The following is an 11,654-nucleotide window of genomic DNA, read 5'->3' on the forward strand; positions in this document are numbered from 1 at the left end:
TTAAACTTGTGGGAGCCCTTGGGTGGGAAGAGCTGTGGGAGGGCAAATTATCCGCAGAACCTCAGCCTCCTTCGGTCCTGTGGTGGAGGGCGTCCCCGAGATGAACAGGGGAATGTGAGGAGGGGACTTGGCCTGCTGAAACAGAGCTTTTTTTCTCCTTCCAGCCAAATTGCCAACTCCCCAGGCTCTGCTGGCACGGCTCCTGGTGAGTAGGCAGGGACTGCGGGAAGCAGAGTTTTTCTGACCAAGGGGAAGGGGGAGAGGTCGGGGCGGGGAGGCTGTTGGCATGGCAGGTGCTTGCAGCCTCCAAGGAGGAGCCAGTCTGCTGGAGCACATCTTTCCTTTCCTGGACTGCCTGGGGATTCCTCCTGTGCCTCTCTGGAGCAGCAGGGAGGCTGCCTTCCGCAGGGAGGCAGTGCAAAAGGAGAAGCAGCTCTGCTGGGTGCTGGCTGCCATGGCAGGAGCAGACCCCTCCTTCTTTCTGGGACCAACTGCTGTTCCTCTGGCAGGCCTGGAGCTCCACTTCTCTCTCCTTCCCTCTTCTAGTTGCTTGCCCGGTTCCCTTATGAAGGAGGTGGCTACGGAGTTGCTGCCCTGCAGTTGCTGCAGGCCCTTCACAGGACAATTCACCGAGCGGTGGGGATTCCTTGGAGGGTGCAGATCCCGTCCCTGCTGCAGTACCTTGAAGGTAAGGGGTCTGCCGGGAGGGGATAGAGTTGGAGAGCACACAAGGGGAGGCAGGAGAAGGCAGGTGCCCTGTGTGAGCAAGAGGAACAGGGCCTGGAGAGTCTCCAAGCCATCTTGTTTTGCATCCCTTCCAGTTCCAGGCAGCTGGGACAGACAGCTGAGAGAAGCAGTGCCCCGAGACCCGCCGAGGCCTGGGTGGGATTTAGCCTCACACGTTGCATCAGAAGGGCCGGCTCTGGCAGCATCCCCCCATCCTTGCCTGGATAGCATTTGGGAGGGATCGCCTTGCCCCTTCTGGAGGTTTGGTGACACTGCCCTCTCTTTGCAAGTTCAGAGTCACCAGGGGAGCCCAGCTTGGCAGCAGCAGCAGCTCTTTCTCACAGGAAACCCAAGATGGTCTTGAAAGGCCCTTCTGCTTCCTTTTCTTTTCTTATTTTTTTTCTCCTTCTCCTGGGAGGAAATAGGAGCTGCAGACTGGTTGCAGAGCCCCCTGGAAAGTTCATCTGGCCACCTGAGTGCGGCTGCTCTGGCACTTGGTCAAGTGAAATGACACGTTCCTGAAGTGCCTCTCTCAGTAGCTTCATAGCATAGGCTAAAAGGCCATAATTTTGCTGGAAAACATGTGTTCCATGTAGTGTGCGCTGTGTTCTGGATGGTTGTGGCAGCTGCTTGGAAGCAGTGGGCATGACAAGGGGCCAGTATTTCCCAGATGTGATTCAGTGGCCTTGGAAGAAATGGGAGTCCGACATGCTCTATGCCTTTGGCCTCACAAAGAGGGTGGCACAGGTGTCTTTTAGCTGTGACATACTCGGTGTGTTCTGCTAGCTGGTAGCTGGGGTTTTGGGTTACAAAGGAGACACTGGGATGCTTCTCTTGGGCTCACTGAAATGAGATGACCTGCTGCTGTGCCTTCTTGCTTTCCAGGAAAAGATGAGAGCTCCCTGGACTGTGCAGAATGGGAGGGCCTCCTGCTGAAGGTACAGCGTTCTTTTGTGCTGTCTGAAGGAGAGAGGGAAGACAAGAGAGAGCAAAACAAGTCTGTGGGGAGGACGGGACAGTAGGCAATGAGGAATGCTACTAACTAGACAACGGCCGAACCAAACGCATTTTGCTGTTCATTGGCATTGCAATGACTTGAACGGGACTGCAAATGCAGACTTCCGTAGGAAAGCATGTCAGGGAAGCTACAGGCTTGTTTCTGATTCTTTGGTGTAAATACCCTTTTGACTTTGTGACCCGCTTGACTGGGTCATGAGGAATGAGAGAAGATAACCAGGAAAGGGACATCCTGAGGGTGTCAGGCAAGGCGTGAGACCACCCACCCCATCTTCTGAGGTTTCCCTCAAGTTCCAACCCCATCTTTGGCTCGTAGCAATCAGGAAACAAATGAGGGTGTGTGGTGGTGGTGGTGGGGGGGGGGGGGCGCGGATGGCTGGTCTTGGTGGTAAGGTTTTGGGCATCCCTGTGCTCTCCCTAAACTTGGGCCTGTTGTCCAAAAAGCACTGCTGCCTCTTTGTCTAGAGTTTCCTGAGACCCAGGGGAACCTCAGCTGCCATGTTGCAAGAAGAGCCTGGGGCAGCTTAAAGGGAAGATGGCTTATCTGTAGTGCTAGCTATCCCCAGAGAACTTCTTGTTAGGTTGGAAGGTGCAGAAGGCCTTGACAAAACCTGAGGCAGCCTTTGCTTCACTTTGTGTTTTCTCCATAGTTCCTGAGAACATCCCTAGAGACAATAGAGAACCAGACCTGGATCGTGCACCTGAACGTTGAGTTAACTCAGCAGATGGCCAAGTATCCGAACCTTTCCAAGGAGAAGGTTGGTCCTCTGCTAGGACTTTGCCTCTACTGCTCGTCTCTGGGAGGTGTGGTGGCAGAGCCCCAGGACGCTTCTCTGACTGGCGTATGAGCCGAGACATGGTCTTCTCAACACAGGCTCTTTTCACTGCTTCCCACTGCCTGCCCTCCAAAACAGTTTTCTTCTTCTTCTTCTTCTTCTTCTCCTGTAAATTCTCTGCATAGAGCCGGTCACTGGAGTGGGCTAAAGAATGGGTTGTTTGCACAGTCTTGCATGTGGGGCTGTCTCTTGGCCCTCGAGATGGAGTGGTACCTGAGTGCTCCACTTCTGCAGCAGTGTCAGGGGTGCTGGCCTCTTCTCTTTCAGGGTTTCCTGTACAAGGCTGTGGGGACAGCACTGGCAGCTTCTCAGGACATCAGCTACGTTCAGGAGCAGATGCAGAGCTATTTGGAAGGAATCAGTTCTCTGGAAGCTTCTGAGAGAGAGGTGGGCGTTCTCTTCCTCGTGCTGCTTTCTCCAGGGTTCCTCCGGGAAGCCTGAGTCTCCTTGCCGGACTCTACTTTCTGGTGGGGCTTGATTTGGGGCTTTTGGTTGCTGAGTCCCTCAGGCAATATCCTGCTTGGCCACTGGAGCTGGCAAGGGACGAGTGTGTGGGACGGAAACTGACTCCCTCTTCACTGTGTTGCAGGGCCCAATCTCTGTGCTAGCATGCTCTGCTGAGAGCCACCTTGACCTTGCCTTGACTGTTGTCCAAGAGTTTGATGCTGCTGGGCAGAAAAGTAGACTTTCGGGGGTCCTCACCTTCCGGGAGGTAAGGGAAGTAGGTTTTCCTTGGTGTCTTGGCTGTGTTTGCTTGTGTAAGAGCTGCCTGAAGCCTCTCCCCGGAGTCCTGGCCCTTCACTCACCTTCCGGAGGGAGCATGTTTACGCAGGCATGGGTGAAAGCTGTGGGCCCAGTGGTGGCAAGAAGAGCAAATGGCCACAGGAAGAGTGCTGAGCATGATTTCAGCTCAGCTGGCAACTGGGAAAGAGGAAGGGTCACCGGGCAGTGATGGGACTCCAGGGCTGTCCATGGGGGAGGTTCTGCACTTCAGCCCTCCGTTGCCTAAGAGCTCCAGCTAGTGTGAGGGAGAGCAGCTCTCTTCCCCAGCAAGTTAAGAGAGGCTTTGAGGGATTCCTTGAGGAAAGGCTTTGGGAAGTGTGGGTGGAAATGGCAAGCTCGTACAGGTTTGGAGGCAGTTTCTCAATAAGAAGCAACTGGAAAGTCTGCGGTAAAACAAAGAGGTTGGACTGATTCCTGACGGCTGTTCCAACTGTGCAGGAGAATGAAAAGGCGAAAAGAGCAAAGATGTGTGCTGCTGTCATGCTAGCCTACAGCCGGATAGCTCTGCACGCTCCCAAAGAGCTGCTTTGTTCCCGAGTCGAGACGGTCATCGTGGAAAACATCCTGTGTCGGTACAGGAGCAGCTCGCAGGTGGGTGCTCAGAACGCTCTTTGTTCAAGCTATCAGTTCAGAGCCAGCTCCGGCCCTCCTCTGAACCGGAGCCTGCTGAGACGGAGTATCTGCCTGGAAAGATCCCCTCTCAGCGAGAGTCTTGAACCTCCGCTTTCCCACCTGTCACTCTCCCCCTTTTCATATCCCTCTGTCATTGCGGTTCTTTGTGTTCTGGGCGGCTTGTCTGAGATGCTAGAGATTCTAAGCCCAAAGAGATTTGCTTCCCCACTCTTTCAGGCTAGAGTCCGGAGGGTCTCTTCTGGGTAAGAAGCTGGTGAGGCCACTTAGTCCTAGGACCTGAGGGGACATCTCCTCCCTCTGAAATAGAGCCAGAGCTGAGGTCGCTGAGGCTTGTGGAGGATGCCATTTCTTCCCTGCATGGCACTTTGGGGATAGCTTTGGCCCTGGGTTAATTATCCTTTGGCGCTCGTGTTAGCCTTTTGCCCTTTGGTCCTTTGAGCAGCTCCTCATGTGTGTCATCTTGCTTTTCTCTCGTGGTCCTCAGGACGTAGAGCTCAAGCTGGCCCTGATCCAGAGTGTCGCCGAAGTCAGCTGTGCCATTCAAGGCGTCAGCAACGTGAAGAGCTTTAATTTCTCTTCCAAAAGGGTGCTGCTTGCGATTCTGCTGGTGAGTGACACGGCACGAGGGAGGCTGTCCTGCCAAAGAGCTGGTGTTTGTGCAGTGAGATGCACATGTTTCCTCAGAGGTGCAATGTTCTCTGTTGGTTGTGAAAGACTCTGGGCAAAGCTGGGAACTTCCAAGCCCAGTCCCCAGCATGGCAGGACCCCTGTGTGCTGCCGCCCTGTGGGCAGTGCCTGGGAAGAGCAATGGCTCCGTCCTCTCTGGAGTTGGGAAGTGCTCTTAGGGCAGAGGTGTGGGAGCAGTCTGCATGAAGGCCGTATGTGTTAGTCACAAGAGTGGAAGAAGAGGCCAATTGTCTTGCTGAGGGAGGGCCTTCTTCTTCCCTCCCTGCTCAACCCTCTGTATTTGTCTCTCTGTGAACTACAGGACTTCATGGAGCAGGAGCCCGTGGGTTGCCCGGCTTCGCCTGTGCATTGCAAGGCAATGCTTGCACTTGAGCATTTGAGGTAGGGCATTTCCTCCTGGGTGCTGGGTATTCTCCTGCGTACTGCAGAGCAGCTGACGAAGCTTCACGGTTGACCCAGCCATGGGGTCAGGAGCTATTTGTGGTGTGGGATGAGGCGGTGATCAGCACTTTGTATGCTCCTGGAAGGCATGAATGTGGCAGAGGGACTGGAGTCTAGGTTTGGAGCGAGACGGCTTGGGGCTGTAGACCGGAGGAGTGTGGGGAAGAGAGTTAGTGGTGTGGGGGAAAGGCTTCTGGCGGGCAGGCTGGCTGTGTGGCTGAGGGAAGGGAGCTGCCCGCTCTCTGTAGCCTGGGAGTCTGATGTTCTCTTGTGGCCTGTGAGTGAGGCAAGAATCCATGGAAGCAGGTGGAAGTGCTCCTTGTCAAGGAAGCACAGTGTTGGGATTTGGGGCTCCAGCTTAGATGGACTCTAGCTGCCACTGGCTAATGCTGTTAAGTCTGCTGTCTGAATTGTCTCTCTCTTGTTTTCTGCCAGCAAGATCAAGCCGTCTCTGACCTGGGAGGAAAACTGCCATCTGCTTCGCCAGTGCTCGCAAAGCCTAATTGCCCTGCCTCCCCTTGAGCAGAGCCAAGAGGAAGGGGAGGCAGCAAAGGATGCTCAGCATGGGCAGGTAGCTGCCAAGCCCCTGCTGCTGCCCTCGGGGTTCAGTGCTGCCCTGAATTCTGGCAGCCTCTCTGGCTGCGTTTTGAGGCCCCAGGGGAGTTCACCTGTCAGCCCTTCTCTCCTGCTTTTAGTCTCTCTATAGACAATCCCTGGGAGCTCTTGGTCAGCTCGTGACAACTCTTGAAGAAGACCTGACCTCCTCCTGGCTCCAGGAAACCTTCCATGTGAGTAGTAAAGAGGAGAAAGGGAAACTCTCCTCTCTTGTCAGGAGGCCGGCCAAGGGTGGAGGACCTCCCTGCTTGAGGGGGATCCTTAGAGAAAAGGGGATTTTTTTGAACAGGGTGCAACACGTGCAATTCCTGCTTGGAGTGAAGAGAACTAGGTACCGCGGTGGCTGTAGGAGTTGTGCTGTTTGTTGTCAGGGCATGTTGCAAAGTGAGCCGTTGTGTAATGGGAGCAAGATGGCCCTGGCAGACAGATGCAAGGGCACTCCCAGTCTTTGCTGATGAGTGAACACTATTTGCAAGTAGATGCAATAATATAGTAAGTCCTCAGTGGTAGGCTACCTCACAGTGGTGATGAATTCCCATGGAGGCCACTGTGCCCTTAGTGCTGTTCCTTGGGGAAGCTTGGAGATTGGAAAGGACTCCGTGTGTGTGTGTGTGCGTGCCTGCGTGCCTGCATGCGTAAAAGATGCCTAGTGTGATCTAGCTGTGGTCTTCCAACAGCTCCTAGAGACCTGGCTACATTCTGAGAAAGAGTGGGAAAGAGAGAGGGCCCTTCAGGTCTGCACTCAGCTGATGAAGGCTTATGCGGAGAGATTTGTGGCTGCTGTGAGTATTGCCTCCCTCTTGCCAGAACCCCTTGGAAGCCCGGTGGGTGCAGCTGGAGTCTCTAGGGGAGGAAACGTGAGGGCAGACTTGGTGAGCCAGGAGGCCCTTCAGGCCGCCTCTGCAGTTCTGCCCTTGCCTCAGTGCCCATCTGCCACAAACACGGCATTCCTCCTCAGTCCCGTCTGCTTCCCTGGCAGGGAGATGTGCTTGGAGCAGTCTCAGGCTTGATAAACTCCCAGGAGGCTAAGGCTGGACTTCTGTTGATCCAGGAGGGTTAGGAGTCAGCACCAGAAGGAGAAGGTGGAAGGGCCACTCATGTAGCCTGGGAACTTTCTTCTTCTTTTGATTTTTACCAGGGAGAAAACACTTTTGCACACTTTGGCTACCTGATTGCAGTGCTGGGGCCTCTCAGCTGTGACTGCCTGGTCACATCCCGCCAGTGGGCAGTCCAGTGTATCAGCTGCCTTCTCTCTACACGAGGTGAGAAGAACAGCCGTTGCCCTCCTTTCAGGTGGCTCTTCCCTCTCTGCCCTGTCCAGCAGCAGAGGCATCATGCAGGGACGGGGTTTCCTTGCCAGAAGAGACGCGTACTAGGCAGCAGGCTCTGCCAGCTTCCTGCCCTTCCCTTGTGCACTGCCCTGCCGCCAGTTGGCTATTCCCTGATGAACGTCTCTAGACTGGAGGCTCAGTTCCAGAACATGTGCCTATGCTTTCCCCCTTGTGTTTCTTTCAGCCGAGGTTATGCACCTGAAGAATGATGAGATGAGTCACTTCTGTGAGGAACTAAGTGCCACAGATGTGGAGTCTCTGCTGAAGACATCCTCCCAAATTGCCAAGGTAACTGACAGGGCTGTGGCTACCTGGTGGCTAGGCTGCACTCACTTGTCTCTTCTTTACTTCCAAGCTTTCTCTCCATTTTCAGGGTGGCCTCTGGCAGCGGGGCCTCTATTGTTAGCAAGTAGTAAGAGGGCTTTGAAGCATAATGGTGTCTTGCATTCCCCCTGGGGAAAACAACAGAGTCCACAGCGTTTCTGTGCATCTCTGTGCGTGCGTGCGTGCGTGCGTGCGTGCGTGTGTGTGTACATGAAGCGGGAAGCTGCTCAGCCTGAGGGCTTTCTCTTTGTTTTAACGTGCATTTCCTGGCAAGTCTTGTTAGGCAAGCCCTATGTCTCAAGTGACTCACGCTGTAGTGAAATCAGCACGCTCAACATCTTCACGAACTCCTCCATACAGCCTCTGCCTTCAGTGTTCTGTTGGAGCTATTTTAAGAGTATAAGCTGTGTATGCAGGCAAATGACCTAACGGCAGAGCCTTCCAAATCTGTGAGCTACATAACTCCGGAGAAGCAGTGGTATGCACCACATGGACTACAAAGCACTGCCAGCCTTCACAGTTAGCTAGCAGCCGAACTGAGGAGCTGCTCAAGGTTTCTTGTCCTTTCTTGGTAAGAGTGGAAGCAGACTTGTGATGCTGTTTCTCCTGGTTCTTATTCCTCTCCAGGTTGCATGCCACTACTTGCCCTTGGAGCAGGCGAGAGACTTTATGAAGGCTGTCTCGGGCAGCATGCTGTCCATCAGCCCCACTTGTGCAAATGCAGCAAGACAGTGGATGATGATCTTTCTGGAGCAACGTGGGAGAGAACTCCTCCCAGAGGTGAAACACCCTTGGTTTCTCTTGGGCGTTTGGACATTGACATTGGGCTGCTGCGCTACACCTTCCAGTCAGGAGGGCTCAGCTTGCATCCTGGACCTGTGCTTGCCTTGTTCCATCCAGGTGCCAGAAGTCCTGACCATCCTTTATGACCGTCTGCCAGCTTGCCAGCAGGGCGCCCTGAAAGAGAGTCTCTTTGATGCCGTATCTCTGCTGGCCTCCTATCACCCAGAGGCAGTGATCAACAGCCTCCTGCAGAGACAGCTGCCCATGGACAGGTAGGTGCCACTCCTCCCTGCCTTGCATCGCAGGAACACAGAGATGCCGCAGCCTGACTGCGCTGGAAGAGAGTCCATGAAGAAGCAGGCTGCTCTTCTCCCTGAAAAGGGAGACTGTTGCAAGATAGTGCGCTTATGGATTTGCGACGAACCTGAGCTGCTAAAGCTCCATGCTGCGCAGGGGGAGCATTTCAGCTGTCTTTGAGGGGTTGCAGGTCAGAGAACACAAGGGATCCAGTGTGCACTTGTGTTCAACTTCCAGTGACACAGCGGCATTGTGGAGGACCCTTGGGAGAAGCTGCTTTGCGCTCCAAGTGCTCCAGTTGCTACTAGAGAGACTCGAGAGTGCAGAAACTACCAGCAGCAGCAGGAACTGCCCTGAGGATGCAGTGAAGGACAAGGAGGCTGCTCTGGAACCTCTCACGGTATGTAAACTGACAGGCACATTTCTGTCCCCTCTTTGGCCGAGAATCCTGTTGAGTGAAAGCAAGGGGTAGGGCATCGTCTTGTTGCACAGGCATTTGCAAATCCACGTGGAGAAGCCTCCCAGGGTGCTTTGCTAGGTCAGCCTCATCTTTATCATTGTGAGAAGCTGCAAGAGCTTGTTGTTCCCGGTCTTCAAAGTTGTGGCAGAAGTCAGAAATCCAGACAGGGAATTGCAGGCAGGCAGGCAGGCAGGCAGGGCAAGTGGTGGGGAAAGCTCTTCTTTCCAACCGGTTGTCTGTGATGGCATTTCTTCTTAGGTGACCTGTGCCATCTCTGAGCTGGTGTCGGCCGTGCAGACCCAGGAGACAGTGCCCTTCTTGCTTCCGTGGTTACTTCCAATGCTCCTGAAGCAGGTCAGCGACACCCTTGGAAAGGAGATGCCTTCGTCTCCAGGAAGAGTGGAGGAGAAGCTGGTCCCTGTGGCGTGTGGAGAAGACAGCCATCCTTGCAGGTGATGAGCAAAAGGGGCAGAGATGGAGGGGGCTGGCTTTGGCTTACATCTCCAGCTCATGTTTGTTCTTGGCATGGAGGGAGCTCTTTGGTCTGCCCTGTTTCCTCGATGCTGAGAGAGACTAGTATGGTGGTTCTTACCTCCATTGAAATGCAGCTGGGGATGCCAGCTTTTTGGTGACCCCTGAGAGGCTTTGCTCATGCAAATGGTAGAGAGCAAAGTATTTCTTGCTCTTGCATGACTGAGTGTCCCTCTCAAGCTGGGCTGGGCCTCCTATTCCACTCGTACTGGTCTGTTCAAGGATGCAACTACTGAATGGTGATTCTTGCCCATCACTGTCCATTTCCCCATCCGGGGGGCGGCTCAGGGTGCATCTTTTGCACAGAATGGTATTCTGAAAATGTTCATGCTCCTCAAGGGTGAGGGCAAAGAGATGCTGACTATGGTCTGCAGGTAGCTCCCTCCAGATGACGATTAGAAGAAGCCTCAGGTTCTAGCATCAAGGAAATCAAGGCTTCTGCTTTTCCCTAGGTTTTCAGCGAGCTGGGGGGCATCCAAGTGGATGGCTATGCTGCTCTCCTGTTAGCTTGGCCCACTTCTGGGTTATGGAGTGTGCTTGCAGGGGGTACTTGGCATGTCATTCCGTGGGGCTTAGGACACGATAAGGAGCACCTCCGAAAGTGGCTGAGCTTCTTTAGTTGTGATCATGGCACAGTTTCAAGCACTCTGATTCCAAGTGTTTTTTCAATCAGGCTTTCCATCAAAGCACTCGATATGGTGCTCTGCAAGTGCATTGATGAAAAATGGACAGGGATTCTCAGGAAGCAGAGAACCTGGGCTTTTCTGGAAAATCCCCAGACTCACCACGAGGCCATGTGTCTGCTGACTAGGTGAGAGCCTTTGGGAGGTCTTCTTTCCCTCTCGGGGGCTGACTCGAAGCCAGCAAGGGGCTAAATGGGGAGCTCTCTGGCATGTCTGCCTGGGGAGGCTGTCCTGAGCTGCTGAGGAAGACCATGTGCACCACAGCACTTGCCTTTTGGAAGTCCGTGGGCTGTTGCCTCATTGTCTTATTGTGCTGTGTGTGTGCAGTGTTCTGCTCCAAGCTGGCGTAATCACACTGGCTGTTGTAAATGCTGTCTTCCCCTGGCTGGAGTCGCCAGCCGCAAACCTGAGGACCACGGCAACGTCCTTCTTTGCTGAGGTAAGACAGAAGGTGGGAAAGGGAGGGCTGAGGGCAGTTGCCTTTGGAAACTGCTGCCTGGGACGTGTCTTTCTTCAGGATGGCCCTAGCAGAGTGCGTCCTGTCCGTGCTGGAATCCATGAATGTTGTTATTCACACATGGTGAGTGGTCAGGATCGCTGTATCAGTGCTGATGGTCATGTTGCTCTTTTGTAGCTGATGAAGCACCCAATGCTTCAGGAAAGGAAGCTGCTTCAGCCTGTCCTCTCTGCCTTGGTGGACAAATGCCAGGACACCAGCAGCACTGTCTGCCAGATGGCAGTGAGAGGCCTGGGAAATCTGGCCAGCGGAGCACCTGAGAAGGTGAGAATGAGATTGCTGCTGACTAAAGGCATCCCTGAACACAAAAGGTCCTAGTGAAGAGCTGCACAGGGCTTCAGGCAACTGGGCAGAGCAGCAAAAAGGGAAACGCTGGTGTTCCTTGAGACCGTGTGCCATTCTAGCCCATGCCTCTGGCCTCCAAGGTGTATTGTGAGGCTGAGCATGTAGGCTTGGGCTAAGGTGTGCTCTGCAATGGTCTCCATGAAATTCTGTTCTTGGGAGAAATGGTGAAGAAGAGATGTGCGAGGTCTGGCTAGTGAGAAGCTCTTGTATGTCTTCTGCTTTGACAGCTGCGAGAGCATAAGGCAGCCGTTGTGGAGGTGTTACTGAGAGCCATCAAGGACGTCAGCTCTTCACAGATCGCAGGGGAGAGCTTGTCAGCGCTGGCCAAAGTGGTGGCGGAGTTGAAAGAGAAGGGCCTTGGCATGACCCTCCGGGACATTGCCCTGTACACCAAGACTTTCTTTGATGCTGTAAGTGAAGAGCAGTAGGTAACGCTTGTGGCAGCAGTCTTGGTAAGGTCATCCATGTGAAAGCTCTGATGGGGGCAAACACGCATGAGGCCTGTGTGTGTTCAGGGAAGAAGGGTCATTCATGGAGAAGGCTGCAGAGAAAGCAGGAGACATAGTGCTACCCAGGGGCACGCAGAGGGAGTCATCTTGGGCTTGGCCTTGGAGAGTGGTGAAGAAAGTCTGGCCACTAAGGGAG

General features: G+C 54.0%; 1 long non-coding RNA gene across 1 annotated transcript; it reads left to right on the plus strand.

The window, feature by feature from the left end:
* Positions 1–645: 645 nt before the first annotated feature.
* On the plus strand, positions 646–2,419 carry LOC135326445 (uncharacterized). The gene is made up of 3 exons (XR_010386835.1): positions 646–688; positions 1,612–1,664; positions 2,394–2,419. It is a non-coding gene; the product is annotated as an uncharacterized LOC135326445 (long non-coding RNA).
* The last annotated feature ends 9,235 nt before the right edge of the window (positions 2,420–11,654 follow it).

Source organism: Dromaius novaehollandiae, unplaced genomic scaffold (assembly GCF_036370855.1).
Source record: "Dromaius novaehollandiae isolate bDroNov1 unplaced genomic scaffold, bDroNov1.hap1 HAP1_SCAFFOLD_64, whole genome shotgun sequence".
Taxonomy (NCBI): domain Eukaryota; kingdom Metazoa; phylum Chordata; class Aves; order Casuariiformes; family Dromaiidae; genus Dromaius; species Dromaius novaehollandiae.